Source organism: Adiantum capillus-veneris, chromosome 2 (assembly GCF_014529385.1).
Source record: "Adiantum capillus-veneris isolate H3 chromosome 2, ASM1452938v2, whole genome shotgun sequence".
NCBI lineage: Eukaryota > Viridiplantae > Streptophyta > Polypodiopsida > Polypodiales > Pteridaceae > Adiantum > Adiantum capillus-veneris.
In genome coordinates this window covers 30,007,057-30,024,104 of record NC_140932.1, presented here as the reverse complement: position 1 = coordinate 30,024,104, position 17,048 = coordinate 30,007,057, and the positions used below count along the sequence as shown (strand labels likewise).

Below are 17,048 nucleotides of genomic sequence, written 5' to 3'. Positions count from 1 at the left end.
ATTCTTTAAGACCCTTACTTTTTCTCGATCACGTGCTGAAAGTTTCTTGTCTTGACTTTGAGTGGACATTCCACTAGTGCTAGATGTTGTAACTTTCTCATCGTGAAGAGGACGAGAAACTTCTGGTAGCCTTCCCGTGGAGTAGGTTTTTCCTAGAAAAATTAGATTTCTCTCCTCCCACTCTGCAACAACCTTGTGTATACGGTTATAAAGCTCATGACCTTGAGCAATGGGTGCTTGTCCATATAAATGAGACCCTGTAACTATGCGAATGTCATTAACATGATTGAGAGCTTTGATATATGGTAGCAGCTCCCCAAGGAGGATATTATCCTCCTCATCATCAACATTAAATGATGGTGGAAAAATACAATTCATTGCAGGATTCACACATCCCTTTAATGGTTCATCATCTACAAGAAGCAATCTTCTTGCATCAAGCCCAAATTTTGATGATGCAATAGCCAACGGTTTGAAAAGTGCTTCTACTCCTGGATTATCTAAGTGAGTGATCCTTGATTCTACGCATGGTTGACATTGGCTTTGCCCCCAGATCATAAAGAATGGAAATTTTTCTTTCGCTTCTTTTTCTAAAATCTTGATGATGTCCATAACATGCATGTCATTAGCAGCTGACCATATCCGTACATTGAAATTGCTAAATAGAGCCTTTAAAAACTCAATGCATCCTGGACGAAGAACAATATGCTCATGTCCAAACTTTAAGCTCTTCATTTTCTTGGACTTTTGCTAGCATCTCCTCAGGAACAATCCACACAAGCTCACTATTATAGTCAGCATTGGTTTGTTGGTGGATGAAAGGTCTGACTCACCATGCACTTCGATTTCCAAATCCTGGGGTGCTAAAATATTTGTGTTGGATTCTCCTTCTGGCGTTGCACATGTTCTAGAACTTCCATTGCCTTCTACTTCCATTGTGATGTCATGCAATCCAATTCCCAACTCTTGGGCTACTAGAATATTTTCATTGGATTCTTCTTCTTCCCTTGCACATGTTCTGGAACTTTCATTGTCTTCTTCCATTGGATTACTCTTTAGATTTATCTCTAGTCATTGTAGCAGTCGACCTTCAAAAACTTGTAGATTCTTGTCATCTTCGTCAGAAACTCTTTCGTTGACATGGAGATTGATAGAATCTTTCTCATTAGGGTCAATGGCATTAGCATCCTCTATACCAACAATCTTGAGTAAAACTTTGTCAGCCGCAATATCTTGTTGAAGGACTGCAAGTTTAAAGAACACCTAATTTTAGATTCCAAAGTATCTACATTTTGATAACTCTTTTTTGTCACACTCTTAGAAAAAACTAATCGCAAATAGCAAATTTACTACCTGACAACACATCTACAATGAATTTATTTTTATGTTCCTTATTGTCTAGAGATTTCTAATCTTTATCTAGCTACATTAGTTCTTTGTCCATGATGGTGGCGCCTAGAAGTATACTTGGAGAAACATTTATGCCTTTAAGTTCTAGAGCAGAAGTCTCATTTTCTATTGCCATGATCTTCTTGCATTGGATGATTTACTTGACTAAGTTTCTTATGGCCTTCAGGCCATACTATTCTCTTTGTAGATATCTCTATGACTTTAAGATAACCCAAAATATGTCTCTTTATGGCCTCAAGGCCATAGGGTTAGGATTGTTGGGAGGTCTCAACATATAAATAGATATATGGATTCAAAGCCATATGGTACTTTATTTATGTGTCACCCTACGGCCCTAAGGCCATGGGTTGTCATAGGGCCACAAGATGCCCTCTATGAGCACTAGTAAGAAACAATATATGCTTTATGTTGGCACCCTATGACCCGAGGGCCACAAGGTCTGCCTCGTATGCTAGTAAGAAACCCTTTATGCTACATGTTATCACTCTATGGCGTTTGGGCCATAGGGTGCCCTATGTGCTAGTAACAAATGATCCTCTATGCTCTATGTTTTCACCCTATGGACCTAGGGCCACAAGGTACCCTCTATGATAGTAAGAAATCCTCTATTCTCTATGTTTGCACCCTATGGACCTAGGGCCACAAGGTAGCCTCTATGCTAGTAAGAAATCCTCTATGATCAATATTGAAACCCTATGGCCCCAAGGCCATAGTATGTCCTCTATGCTAGTAAGAAAAACCCTCTACTCTCTATGTTGGCACCCTATGGAGACTTGAGGGCCACAAGGTACCCTTTATAATGCTACTAAGAAACCTTGTATGCTCTAGGGGAGCACCAAACAGCCCCTAGGCCACAAGGTTCCCTCTATGCTAGAAAGAAAACCTCTACGGTCTACATTGGCAACCTACGGCCCTCGGGCCATAGGGTGCATCAAATGGCTCCTAGGCCACATGGTGCCCTCTATGCTAGAAAGGAAACCTCTGCGCTCTACATTGTCACTCTATGGCCCCAAGGCCATAGGGTGCCCTTTACGCCTAGTATGAAACCATTGAAACTCTATATTAGCATCTAAAGACCGTAGGCCACAAGGTGAGCTCTATGTTAGTAAGAAACCATCTAAACTCTATGTTGGTAGCCAAAGGCCATAGGATAGCCAAGGAACCCTTTATGAGCATTCCCCACAAAGACCACCTTATGGCCCCATGGTGATTTAGTGGCCTAGGTGCCCTTCGTAAGACTCTTTTATTTTTGTATCATATGGCCCTAGGGAAATAAGCTATCCTCTATGCTATCAAAAAACCGTTTATGCTCTTTGTTGGAATCATATGGCCCCAAGTCCATAGGGTGCTCTCTATGCTATCAAGAAACCCTCCATGCTATATGCTTGCACCCTATGGCACCAAGGACACAGGGTGTCCTCCATGATAGTAAGAAACCCTCTATGCTCTAAGTTTACACCCCATTTGACTATGTTGACACCCTATGGCCCTGGGGCCATAGGGTGCTGCCTAGGCCCACAAGGTACCCTTCAACTTAGGAAAAGACCCTTTATGCCCTAAATTGGTACTCTTTGGCCTCAGGGTCATAGGGTGCCTTCTATGCTAGTATGATACATTATAGGTCTAGGTTTACACTCTATAGTGTAGGGCTAAAAGGTTTGCTCTATGAAGAAACCATGTATACTATATGTTGGCTTTTGGAGATTCTATGGCCCTAGTGCCACCCTATGTCCAAAAGGAACATAGGGAACCCTATGGCCCTTGAGATTGTACATTGCCACCCTAAGGCCCTTGGGCCACAAGGTCTCTAGATTGGACATAGAGCACCATGTGATCCTATGGCCATAGTGCAATATATACGTTTTGGAGATCCTATGGCCCCATAGGATCTTCAATAGGAACATAGGGAACCCTATGACCCTTGAGATTGTACATTGGCACCCTATGGCCAGATGGGACATTGGTCACCCTGTAGTACGATGTGAGACCACCCTATGGCCTTATGGTCATTGGGTGCCTTAGGGCCATATGTTACTCTTTAGTATGAGGTGAAACCCTATGTAGGCACACCCTGTCTACCCTTCTAAAGATTTGATGTCTAGTTTTATTTTAGTGACTACAAATGAATTTAAAGAAACTATATTACACCATATCTTACAAACACATATAGTGTACACTTTCTTTCCCACCTTTTTGCCTCTTTGTTTTTCCCATACTCTTGCAACTGAACCCTTATCCATCCTCATACAACAACGCGCTCTACTCGTCCTCTTACAACGTGTGCCCAACTCCCCACAACCCAATTACAAGTATCCATAGTTTCAGCATTTTGTGTAGTTATTGTCTTTTGTATTTGCAAGTTTATAATTGTTTTTGTAATTAGAGATTTTTGCAGTTAGAGTTTTACAATTTTACAGTATTAGGTCACTTATGAGGAGTTTTCTGTTTTACAAATTTAAGTCCCTAATAAGAGTTTTTCGTTTTACAAATTTAGGTCCCTAATTAGTGTCTTCTGTTTTATATTTTTAGGTCTCTAATTAGAGTATTCTGTATTACAGTTTTAGATCTCTAATTAGAGATTTTTCTGTTTTATAGTTCTATAGTCTACAGTTTTATAGTTTTAGAGAGAGGTAATTAATGATTTTTGTTTATTGTTTTAGAGAGAGGTGATTCACAACTTAGCTAAAACGTAATTAGATTAAGAATAATTAAAACCGAATTAAGCAAAAAGATTAGGGTTTCTACATGTTACCTCTGAGTAAATCTGTGTTTGATGAAAACCGGCTGCAGCAGTAGCAAGCAGTCACTTAGGTGTGTTGAGGCCGCGACGATGATGGTAACAAATGTGTGTTTGGGAGGTCGCGACAACAGTCCTTCTGTTGAAGGTTGTGGCAATGGCTTCGCGTAGATCTGTGTGCGCGTCGCAACGATGGCGTAGAACTGTATGCGTAGGGAGAGAGGGAGAGAGAGACAGAGAAAGACAAGCTCTGTGCAGGTTTCTGTGTAGGTTTCGAGCAAGAAACGAGAGAGAGAAAGAGAGCGACAATGCGAAAAAATTTGTGGTAGAGAGAGAAAGAGAGAGATAAGGTTAGTTAGGTTAGGTTAGAAATTCAAAATTCAAATTTTGAATGTAGGGGCTGTTCTCACGGGTTTGCAGTCTAGATTACTAGAGTTCTAGGCTTTGTGCAAAAATGAGACATGGCTCGTCGGCTCCGAAATTGAAAGAGCTTTAAAAAAAAAAAAAAAAAAAGTATGGAAAAAAAAAAAGTTGGTGCTAGGCTTTGTCAATGTCCATATCTTTGTAGTATGAGTGGAACGACACCCATGAAGCAAAATTTGACTCCGGAATCAAAATCTGCATAGTAAAAAATACACTAAAAATAGCTAAATTTTAAAAAAATTATCCCGAAAATTGTGCGCTATTTTTTTGTCCGATATCAATAAGTGTATTTGAAAAACCATTATGACAAAGTTTGTCGTAGCGTAATTTTTTTAAAATTTTTTTTTAAATTTATGCCACTTGCGGATATCCCTTGAATGGCCGAAATTATTATGAAGACACCTCAGCCACCCCTAGGCTCACACCATAGGACGACAATGTTAGAGGTCAAGGATCAAAGCGTGAAAATCCTATGTCCTAGGGTTTTCTTCTTCTATCTTGTGAGATCCTTGTGGCCCTACGGTGGCAATGTGAAAGCTTGTGGAGCCATAAGTTGCCCTATATTCCATTTGGAAATCCTATGGCCCTAGGGTTAAGGGGCAACAATGGATAAGCTCCAATACATAGCCTTATGTTCCAGTTGGAGATCCTATGGCCCTAGGTCCACGACAATGTATAAGCTAAAGAGCCATACGTTGCCCTACTTTCTAGCTGGAGATCCTATGGCCCTAGGGTCATGGGGTGGCAATATGTAAGCTCAAGGGCCATAGGGTGCCACATGTCCCATATGGAGATCCTACGGCCCTAGGGCCATGGGGTGGCAATGTATAAGCTCAATGGCCATACATTGCCTATGTTCCATTCGGAAATCCTATGGCCCTAGGGTAATGGGGTGGCAATGTATAAGCTCAAGGGCCATACATTACCCATGTTCCATTTGGAAATCCTATGGCCCTAGGGTAATGGGGTGGCAATGTATAAGCTCAAGGTCCATAGGGTGCCACATGTCCCATATAGAGATCCTATGGCCCTAGGGCCATGGGGCTGCATTGATATCTTGGCCACCCTTACACCCGCACCCTTGAGCTTGGGGACCTTAGGTTCTCTTATTGTATGTTGTGAGATCTTGTGGCCCTAGGGCCATAGGGTGGCAATGTATAAGCTCAAGGCCGCTTTGTTCCATATAGAGATCCTATGGCCCTAGGGCCATGGGGCTGCATTGATATCTTGGCCACCTTTGACATCTTGGCCATAGGTTGTCTTTTTGTATGTTTTGAAGTCTTGTGGCCCTAGGGCCATAGGGTGTCAATGCTCACACCCTTGGCCTTAGGGCCATAGGTTGTCTTCTTGTATGTTTTGAAGTCTTGTGGCCCTAGGGCCATAGGGTGTCAATGTATAAGCTCAAGGGCCATACGTTGCCCTATGTTCCATTGGAAATCCTATAGCCCTAGGGTCATGGGGTTGCAATGTATAAGCTCAAGGCCGTATGTTTCATATGCCAATCCTATGGCCCTAGGGTCATGGGGTTGCAATGTATAAGCTCAAGGGCCATAGATTGCCGTATGTTCCGTTTGGAGATCTTATGGCCCTAGGGTCATGGGGTGCCATAGGATGTATATATACTTGACATGAAACTCCGTGAGGTGATCTTGAGGACAATCCTATGGCCTTCAGGCCTTAGGGAGCTAATATAGAGCAAATATGCTTTATACCGGCATAGAGAGCTATGGCCCTGGGGCCATAGCAACACAATGAGGGTTTTTTGGAAACAATGAGGGCGCCTTGTGGTCTAGGGGCCATAGGAAGTCAATATAGATCATAGAGCATAGAGCATAGAGCACAAAGAGATTCTTAGTAGCATAGAGGGAACCCTATGACCTTAAGGCCACAGGGTGCTTGTCATGAAACACCCATATACATACTTGTTATGCTTTATGCTACGTAAATCAACATACTCTGCAAGCGGTTTGTTTAACAATTATTCTTGAAAATCTTCTTGCAGGTATGGCTAATTTCAATCATGGTGATAGAGTGTGCATGTTTGTAGCGACACAAAAGGTTGCCATTGGGACTGTATTTGAAATAAATCCAAGTGCATATTGTTCTGGCATGCTTATTGGGGAAGGCAATGTATCGGTGTCAGTTGATTTGTGTTTTGAAAAGAAAGCACTCATCCCTTTTCCAACAATGGATGCATTGACAGTGGGAGATGCTTTTCATAGTATTGTGAAATGGAGTAGTGGGTTGTTGCAACATATAAATGAGATGCAGTACAAAGGGGCTTCCATGCATGAGGCTAACAAAACAGAAGGAGCATTGGATGCACAATGTAATGGAATGAGCTACAGAGAGGTTTGGAAGGATAAGAGGGTTCAACTTTGGGATGAAAGCAAAACACATGTAGTAGCCGAAGGGGTTGCCATGTATGTGTGTTCGTTTGACTCTGTAAACTTTGGTGAGCTAGGTGAAGATAACATTGGTATTGGTATCGAAACATCCTATGCAGATGAGGCTACTATTTCTACAGAAGCTAGTGTATGCAGCATTAATCTAGTTTGTTGGCCTATCAAGAGAGTGACAACTATGGATGGAAAAGAATTGTTATGCTATGAGGATCTACATGCTATGCATGCGTTACAAGACACATGCATTGAATCAACTTATTTGGTAGAGCCTATTTCAAAAAAGCGGAAATATTGCTTTGTAAATAGGAAGCTAAAAATGTCAGTGAAAGCTTCTAAGAGATCCAATCAAGCATCTCTAGCATCTGTCCAGCTTGTTTCAACCATAGATTGTTGTTCCAAAAGGTGTTGTCAATATGCCAATCGAGATAAGGTCATGGCTATGCGCAATGAATTTTGGGGACAGAGTTTGCAAAATAGAACAAACTATGTGTATGATACAATGTTGACTGCATGGCGTGAGAACAAAACAACTACAAAGACATGCTATGTGTTTTCTTTTAATGGCACTGAGGTTTGCAGTAGAGCTTGGTACGAAATTCATAGCATTCCAAAAACTTCATTTTATCGTTACCGTGAACATTTTGAGAATGGGGTTAGATGCTCAGTGCATGGTAATGATGGTGTCATGAGAAAAGGAAGAGACCATACAGAAATGGGAAGGGCATTGATGTGCTCTTTTGTTGATGAAAACTCGGAGACAATGCCACATAAGAGTAGAACCATGGAAGATGGTACTAGGGAGACTTTGCTTGCAATACCAAACACGTACAAGCAAGTAGACATTTTACATGATGTCAATAAAACACTTGACAGTATGAGTCTCAAACCAATGTCTAGCACGACATTCAATAGGATTTGGAATAGAGTTTGCTAATGTGACATTGTCAAAAACAAGTGAGTTCTCCAAATGTGTTGTGTGTAGTCGGATAAAGTCTCAACTAGAGTCAACAAAGGATGACGAGATGATTGCACGTTTGAAGGATGAACGTCGAATTCACATGTTGCAACAACAAAGTTGTAGGAATGTGTACTACACCTGGCGTAAGTTCTCCCAATTGCAAAAGGATAAGTATTTATGCATTATACATGATAAAATGGATCAAAAAAAGACAGCAATACCTAGGTTGCGTGTGAACTCAAAAGATTATGCAAATGCATATCAATTGCAAGTATCATTAACCGGTATGATAACACATGGACATGGTCATGGAATGTATGGTCACTTCTCACTTAATGGTCTATGGCCTTCAGATCCCAATGCTACAATTGGTTCCCTTGCATTATGCTTACAGAATCTGGAAAGAACAGAAAAGCATGGACTAGGAGATTTATGCCATGACGGTATGCCACGCAGCAATGTAATGTTATTCAATGCATTGAACTCAAGGAGAGCTCTAGACCTCCAAAACAAAATGAAGCAAGAGCATGAGAGGAATGCATCAACAATGACACCACCGTTGGCCATCCAAGGAAGTAATGAAGAGATTGTACACATACAATCAACTCCCTCTCAATGTGTTGTGGATACCATATCCACTCCTGTATTTCAAAAATTTCCTGAGAATCTTTTGCTACAGCTAGATAATTGTGCAGGAGAGAATAAAAATCGATATTTGTTTGCATACTTATCCTTGTTAGTAGCAAAAGGAGTTTTCAAAACCGTGCATTTGGGATTCTTAATGGTGGGTCATACACATGAGGACATAGATGCAATGTTTAGTAGGTTCTCCGAAAGATTGCGAACAGGAATGACATTCACTTTTCCACATCTGATGGAACATTTTCAAAAATGTGAAAGCTTAGCTCCAGCACCATTTTTGATGACACAAGTTCCCGACTTTAAATCCTTTGTGCAAGGGTACATGTGTGACGGACAAGATGCTCTAGTCGGACACTCTAAGCCACTTCAATTTCGTTTCTATATGCAAGGTGAAGTCCCAGTAATGCAGTACAAAATTCATCCCAAATCACCCGATTGGATGCCAAAGGAGTCAGGAATTGAGTTGTGGAAAAAAGATGACCAGGGAAAACCAAAATTACCAACAGGCTGTCCAGATGTGGTGCCTATAGCAGACTATGTGAGAGATAGTCCGCTTGTTATTAAAGGGATTAAATCATATCTTGACTTTTGGAAAAGATGTTCTCTATTAAAGGGAAAGGACCATGACTCCACAAAATACATGGAGCCTGTTATCACTTATTGGCAAAACATAATCAATGAGCTTGAACAACCAACCAATAAACACATTGGTGAATATACAATATTTTGGCCAAAGACTATAGGGAGTCATCGAATGCAAGAGATAGAGGAAGACAAAGATGAGTTTCAAGGATATGAAGAATTGAATGATCACTATGTTGGTCCTCAAAGTGCAAGGCCACAAGAGGCCTTTAGGCCTCAAATTGATGTAAGAAAAGAGGATCTTGTTCTTGTGAGACCCGCAGATCCTGAATATCCGATTTGGCTAGGAGTGGCAGAGTCAAACGTTGATGTAGACAAATCATCTCCTAACTACAAGAAAGTTCCGATTCAGTATTGGGCACCAAAACATCGAAAACAAAATCCCACAATCCAAGAATAGTATGAGGATTGTTGGAAAAAGAGTTGGTGCTGCAATCTTGCTGACCCAAAGCACTGGGAGTGTGTTGATACAATTGTATGGTCATGGAGTCCAAGGGGTGGAAGAATTGCGAAAACAATCAAGATCCCATCAAATGTCATGGAGAAGGCACAGGCTAGCTTAATAGGAGAAATTGAATAGCATTTCAATATCTTGCTCATTGTTTTATTTCCCCAGCTTATGTATGATTTTATGAAGTATTTTTAAACACCCACATAAAAATAAAAATTCTAAAAGGTGTTTCTCAACACCACCATTTTCTTGGGAATCTATCTCTTTTATGAAGTGTTTTGAAACACCCACATAAAAATAAAAATTTTAAAAGGTGTTTCTCAACACCACCATTTTCTTGAGAATCTATATCTTTTATGAAGTGTTTTGAAACACCCACATAAAAATAAAAATTTTAAAAGGTGTTTCTCAACACCATCATTTTCTTGAGAATCTATCTCTTTGTCACATTCCCAAATTAAATGAAATTTTTCCAAATTTAATGGGAAATAGGAATCCATAGGCGTTGAAATTAGTCCCAAAGTTGTGGGATTTTCCCATTTCATCTAAAATGGTGTTTTCTTTTAGCACAAGAGAAATCACATGCATGTGGCAAGTTTTGGAAAAATCTAAAAGGCAAGCGTGTTGAGAGCTTTGGTGACTTGAATCTTGAGGATATGTATACACATTGCAAGAACCTCTATGAGCAACCCAATGTTGATAAGATGGAGTGTTGTAGCTCCCTTCCGTTTATGCCTCCCTTCTTTACCATTGAAGATGTATGTTGCGCGCTTGAGAAACTTGCTACTCGCAAGGCAGGGGACCTTCAAGAAGTCAAGGCTGAAATGATTAAATGGACAAGCAAGAAAACATGATATTGGATATGCGATATGTTTAACCTTGCACTTTAGCATGGCATGCCTCATGATTGGAGTGAAAATTGAATCAAACCTTTGCACAAAGGAGGAGATGTACACAATGTGAACAACTATCACACTATAATGGTTGGTTCTTTGATGGCAAAGTTATCTGGATGTATCATGGAGATGAAGATAAGTGAATGGGCTGAAAAGAATGGCAAAAAGTGCGCTAGGCCAAGCAGGTTTTTGAAAGCATCATAGCACTATTGATCACCTTGTCACTCTTCGAATTCTTATGGAAGCATCTCGATTGAAAGGAAAAAAGTTGTATTGTTGCTTTGTGGATTTCAAGAAAGCTTTTAACATGGTACCACGAGGAAATCTTTGGAGATGTATGCAAAGCCTTCAAGTGCCAAGAGAATTTATGCATGCAGTCTTTTGCATCTACCAAAAAGTGATATGTCGACTACGTATGGGAGATGGAATTTCATAATTTTTTACAAGCACCATTGGTGTCAAACAAGGGTGCCCACTTTCCCCAACCCTCTTTGGGCTACTCATTGATGAATTGGAATGCATGTTTCTTGATTTTATGCAACAAGAAGGCATAGAAGAGGTTAAGATCGGAAATGCGGTGATCATGCTTTTGCTTTATGCCGATGATGTAGTGCTCTTGGCACATACCTTAGAAGATGCACAAAAGCTTATGAGTGTTTTGGAACGCTTTTGCCTATATAGCGGTCTGATCGTGAATGGATCCAAAACCAAGGTTATGCTTGTAAAGACCCTCAATGATGAAAATCGATGTATTGTATACAACAATGAGAAACTTGAAGTGGTAGATAGCTTCAAGTACCTTGGACTTGAGGTTCCATCCAATCATAGATGGAAGGATTGCACAATGCGTCGCTTGGAAGCCGGAAAGAGGGATTATTATGCATTTGAGAACGTGTGCAATGCTGGAGAGATCAAGTGTTGGGCTCTCAAAAAGTACCTCTTTGACACATTGGTGACACCGGTGCTTCTTTATGGAGTGGAGGTGTGGGGTGGTAGCATCGGGAAGTCTACTTGGAAAGAGTTCGAGAATGTCCAAAAGCGTTTTCTCACCAACTTTCTCCAAGTCAAGACACAAACACCCTACATGCTCTTACTTCTTGAGTCCGGATCACTTCCCATTAAGGTCTTGGGCATGCAAAGGGTTGTGCAGTACATGCTTTAGACACAACATAGCCCTTTGTATCGACTTCCTAGAATCACATATGAAGCAAGTCAAAAGGTCCAAAAGACATGCAAGAGCAAAATACTAAGTTCAGGGTGGATGCTTAACATCAAGAAATGGTTTGGACGATGGGATGGATGTCACTTGGTCAAGGATGTGTCGATCGACTCCCAAGTTAATGAGGCCTTCTTACAACGCCAATGTATCATGGCTTGGGAGAAATCCGGAGGTTCTCGCTTCAGCCATTACACCACACACATTGCTCCAAACTACAAATCTCTCTTCTTTTCCGAACACGGTAACCAGACACATCCCTACATCCTTGAACCCATCCCATTGAGTGGGATCCGCACCATTGCCTCCATTTGTCTTAGCTCCCATTCTCTACGCTGCGAGACAGGACGTTGGGGCACTGGCAAGGAGTCTCATCGACTTTGCACCTTATGCCCTAATCAAGTGCGAGAGAGTAAGTACCACAAACTACTTGAGTGCTCAGATTTTGACCACATTAGGTCCTCTTTTCCCCATATATTCAGCCATGTGCTCTCCCTACATACCTTCCTCTCCCAACCACGATGTGGACTCTCTATTGAGACGCTCATTTCAGTCATTTTTGAGCATCGAGAGGTACTTATGACCTCCACTCACACCACGTGACATGTTCATTTGGTCCCATAGGTCATATTTGACCTCGAAGGACGATAATAGAACTATCTATCTATCTATCTCTCTCTCTCTCTCTCTCTCTCTCTCTCTCTCTCACACACACACACACACACACATATACACAATGTGTGTGTGTGTGTGTATGTGTGCCCATGCGTTGGCAGTGGCCTAATATATATGTTGCCACCTTTAAAGAATGCGAGAGAGGAGAGTGCCACAATTGATTCTTCTCAACCACAATTATGCATGGTCACCTACTACTGTATGTGTGTGTGTGTGTGTGTGTGTGTGTGTGTGTGTGTGTAAATACACACACACACACACAAACACATGCCCATGCATTGACAACGGCCTAGCCATGATCTTAGAAGATGATTCACACAATCAACTGCACTCTTGTCAAATCTAATAATGGGCTTTTCACAAAACTCCTCTCTCTCTCTCTCTCTCTCTCTCTCTCTCTCTCTCTCTCCCCCCCCCCCCCCCCCGCCTTCGCAACAAACTTAAACTACATTTGGAGTTGGCATGTGGATAGATTAACTTTGCCATAAACAAGCAAGTCCCCTCTATTCGTAGAAACATACTCAACCTTTGAGTTTTCCTCAGTCTCTCTCTCGTGTACGCATGCGTACACACACTCATCGCAACAATCAACAACTTGGGTGGGGGAAGGGTGTAGCACTATTGCTCGTCACACATGGAGGTGTCAATTTTTCAAGAACATTAAGAAATAGTATAGGAGTGATTCTTTAGAGAAATTTATTAAAATTTTAAAATATAAAATTACAAAATATATCAATATTGGTCTTGAAAAAATTCCTTTGATTTTTTTTTTCCAAATATATCTTCAAAGAAAAATTTGCAATGAGGAGCAAAATCCCCCTCAAATTTATCTTTTTTCCATGATTTACCCTAGTAGATTAGAAAGTCTTTTGTTAAAAAAAATTAAAATTTTTGGCTTTCATTGTCAAAAGGCTTTTTATTCATATATTCTTACTCTTCACTTATATCTATATCTATATCTATATCTATATCTATATAGGTATGTATCTATGTATATGTGCGTGTGTGTGTGTGTGTGTATATGTGTGTGTGTGTATATATATATATATATATATATATATATATATATATATATATATGTATGTATGTATGTATGTATGTATGTATGTGTATACATATATATGGATATGTTTAAAGAAAGAGAGAGAGAGAGAGAGAGAGAGTTTTTGCAAAGTGTGATTTTGGTGGAACCGCCTATCTTTCAAGGCTGAGCACGAAAACCACCTATATATTGTCTTTGAGCTATTGCGTGAGCACCAATTGTTTGCAAATCTTGACAAAAGTACCATTTTCCAAACTCACATTGATTATTTAGGCCACATAGTCTCGAAAACAAGCATATTCATTGACCCTCAAAAGATTGACACTATTAAAACATGGCCTACCCCCAAATCTGTGCATGACATCAAATCGTTTCTAGGCTTAGCAGGTTTTTATCCTAAATTTATCAAAAACTTCTCACACATTGCATCATTGATGACCACTTTAATTTGTCAAAAAGTACCATTCAATTGGGTCCCCACACAACAAAAATCATTTGACACTCTCAAATATCTCCTGACACATGCCCCCGTCCTACAATTGCCTGACTTCACACAACCCTTCTTCGTAGTTGTTATAGACGCTAGTGGCTCATGCATAGGTGCAGTCTTAATGCAAAATGATCACCCACTTGCCTTCGAAAGTCAAAAACTGAAACCATCTGAAACCAAATACAACACATATGATAAAGAATTTCTAGTCGTAGTCCACGCTCTAGTCATTTGGAAACATTATCTTGTGGGCTCTAAAGTTCTAATCAAAATCGATCAATAGGCCATTAAACAACTTCTTACTCAATCCCAGGGAATTCACCATGGAAAACTTGCCGCACCACGTAAGTGCAGGGGAGGGGTTTTTTTTAACAAGTTACATAAGCATATAAGTTAGGGGCAGACCCCCAATAATTTATCTCCCAAGCTTAAAAATAAGCTTAAAATAAGGGAGGGGGTATCATATTTGGGGTGGGGGGTAGGGGGGGGGTGGAAAAAGTGAGAAAAGAGAAAAATGAGAGGAAGTTTTTGTGTTTCAAAATCATGTTTTTTGAGTAATTTAGATGGGTCAGAATTGAACAAGTAGCTAGAGTGCAAGCTGAACGTGCACATAGTTTGAAAGTCAAACTGAGACACATTGAGGGTACATTTAGTTATCAATAGAAGTGGTTCCTTAGTACGTTGCCAATCACTATGCTACACCCTTGTTGACTAGTTTTACTCAGTTAGATAATGTGAAGATTAATTTTTTTATGTAAGATAGTGGTATGATAGTTTTCTGGATTGATTGTCATATAAGCATAGAAAGGGGCATATTCCCTAATATGAGTCGTATATAAGAGTTTTATCAAATTTGTCCGCTCGTAGGTGGCATCCCATTTTGTAAATAAATTGATTCCCCCGAGTACTCAATCCACTATTTCTGACCGTCATATCAAATGGGCCAGTTTCCTACAAAATTTCCATCCCATGATACAATACCAACCAAGTAAAGCAAATGTAGTAGTTGACACTTTAAGTAGAAAACCTGAAGTAAATGTTTTTTCTATTACTTGTTCATGTGTCTTCGATAAAATCAAGCATATTTATTTGAATAACATTTATGTGAGTGATGTGCAATCATTTCATTCTATGCCTGACACATATGCTCAAGATCCACATTTCTCATGTTCTTGGTTTGAAATAACTCACAATGATGGTCTTCCCTAATAAAGTATATGGAGGGTGGAAGCATGAGTGTGTGGACACAATAGATGTGTCCAGGACATCACTTTTAGGAGAGTGAGGAAGCTAGTAATTCTCGTCGTTTGAAACATTAAAATCTTCTTTTTGGGACTACTATTTTACTCACGAAGTACAATTTCATTATGGCAAGTGAATTTTTTGAACGTGGTGCGTCTGTGTTCTTGCAGCTATGGAACATTGCTCTCTCTCTCTCTCTCTACAGCTCTGTGTATTGATCTCTCTCTCTCTCTCTCTCTCTCTCTCTCTCTCTCTCTCTCTCTCTCTCTCTCTCTCTCTCTGTGTATTGCTCTCTCACTTTCTCCAAGCGTCTTTCTTTTTCTTTGTAGGTGAGTAGAACTCATGGTGGAACTTGCATCTTTGGAAGGGGAGGATAAGCAGGTGCCTTGCCATTATATCTGTTTGTCTCCCTCTCTTTTTAACTGCTATGATTTGGGCAGTTTTGTTTTAAATGCACTTGTATGTTTGGGGTGGGATCAGTGAGGGCAGAATTCGAGGAGATATGTACATATGGTCAGTCACACGATCTGTAGTCTCTAATTTATTCACAGTTGTTGCCTTGTATTGTAAAATTTGGGGAGGTATGTACATATGGTTAGTCACACGATTGGTGGTTATTATCTACACGACCAAGGATATTATGATTGTCTTTAATTTATCTACAATTGTTACATTGTATTGTATTGTTGGGAAGGAGGAACTCAATGTAGATAGTAAGCATAGAACACCACATGGTGGTCTAGAGCAACATTCATGACATCAACACAATGAAATGACACAAATAGATGTAGAAGTGAGAATTATTTAGATGTCAGTTTCTATGTTTGGGGTTCCCATTCCCTGCATTACCCGTGGCGATTTGATCCTGACAATACCTGCTGTTTATGTCATGATAGCTCATTATTTCATCCGAACATTTTTTGGGTTCCTACTTGCTTTTGCAGCACTTTTTTCCATGAACCTTAAGATGCCTTGGTGGGTTGTTGCCCTAAAGTCTCTTTTTGATTATGACTGCACTATCTAAAGCTCCTTGCAGCTTAGCTGATGATTGTAAATAAGTCACTGTGTTATGTTTTTTATGGTCGGTTCATTCCAGGACTTGAAGCAGGCAATGGTGATCAGGGAATATGAAGCTTTCCGCAAGAGAGAACAAAGAGCCCGATTGAAGAGAAGAGAAGATGTAGGTTTGGTTGTTGAAAGAAAAGGGAATGAAGCAGTTGAAGGAATAGAAGACTTAACAAAGGCACATGGCTGTGCAAAAATCGTCGAGAATGGAAAAAGAGCAAAGATAGCAAAAGGGATTGCACGATATGTACTTCAAAGCACAAGTGGAATGGACATGGACACCAAGAAAGATATCTTCAATTGGATGATTCAACACCCTTCACTAAAAGATATCCAGAACAACAAAGCATCAACGCCTGTTTTGCAGATACACTGATAGGAAATATTCGAAACACACTTCAAGACTTGAAGAGGCCACAAACTGAAGATGAGATGTTCCTCAAGAGGTCTACCATGATGATGCTTCTGAACTCAAAAAACCTAGAGGAGGCACAAGGCCTTAATGTTAATGTTGTCTCCAAGCTACTTTCTATTCATAGAAGGAATTTGTATGGAGCGGGTATGGAGCCAAGAATTGACTACTCCAACGAACTGAGAAGACCACTTTGTCCTTTGCCACATGTCATCAAAGTCTCAAAAAAGTCGCATACTGAAGAGGTAAAGGAGCTAATAGTCAACTTTTGGATGCTTGATGAAGGTGCCGCGGGAAGCTTGTGCGAGTGCAAGTGCGAGAGCAAAGAGAGAGAGGGACCTG

The 17,048-nt window shown here is 40.3% G+C and overlaps 1 pseudogene; it reads left to right on the top strand.

Annotated features, from left to right (window-relative positions):
* Nucleotides 1-16,307: 16,307 nt before the first annotated feature.
* On the top strand, nucleotides 16,308-16,797 carry LOC147462577 (uncharacterized; annotated as a pseudogene).
* The last annotated feature ends 251 nt before the right edge of the window (nucleotides 16,798-17,048 follow it).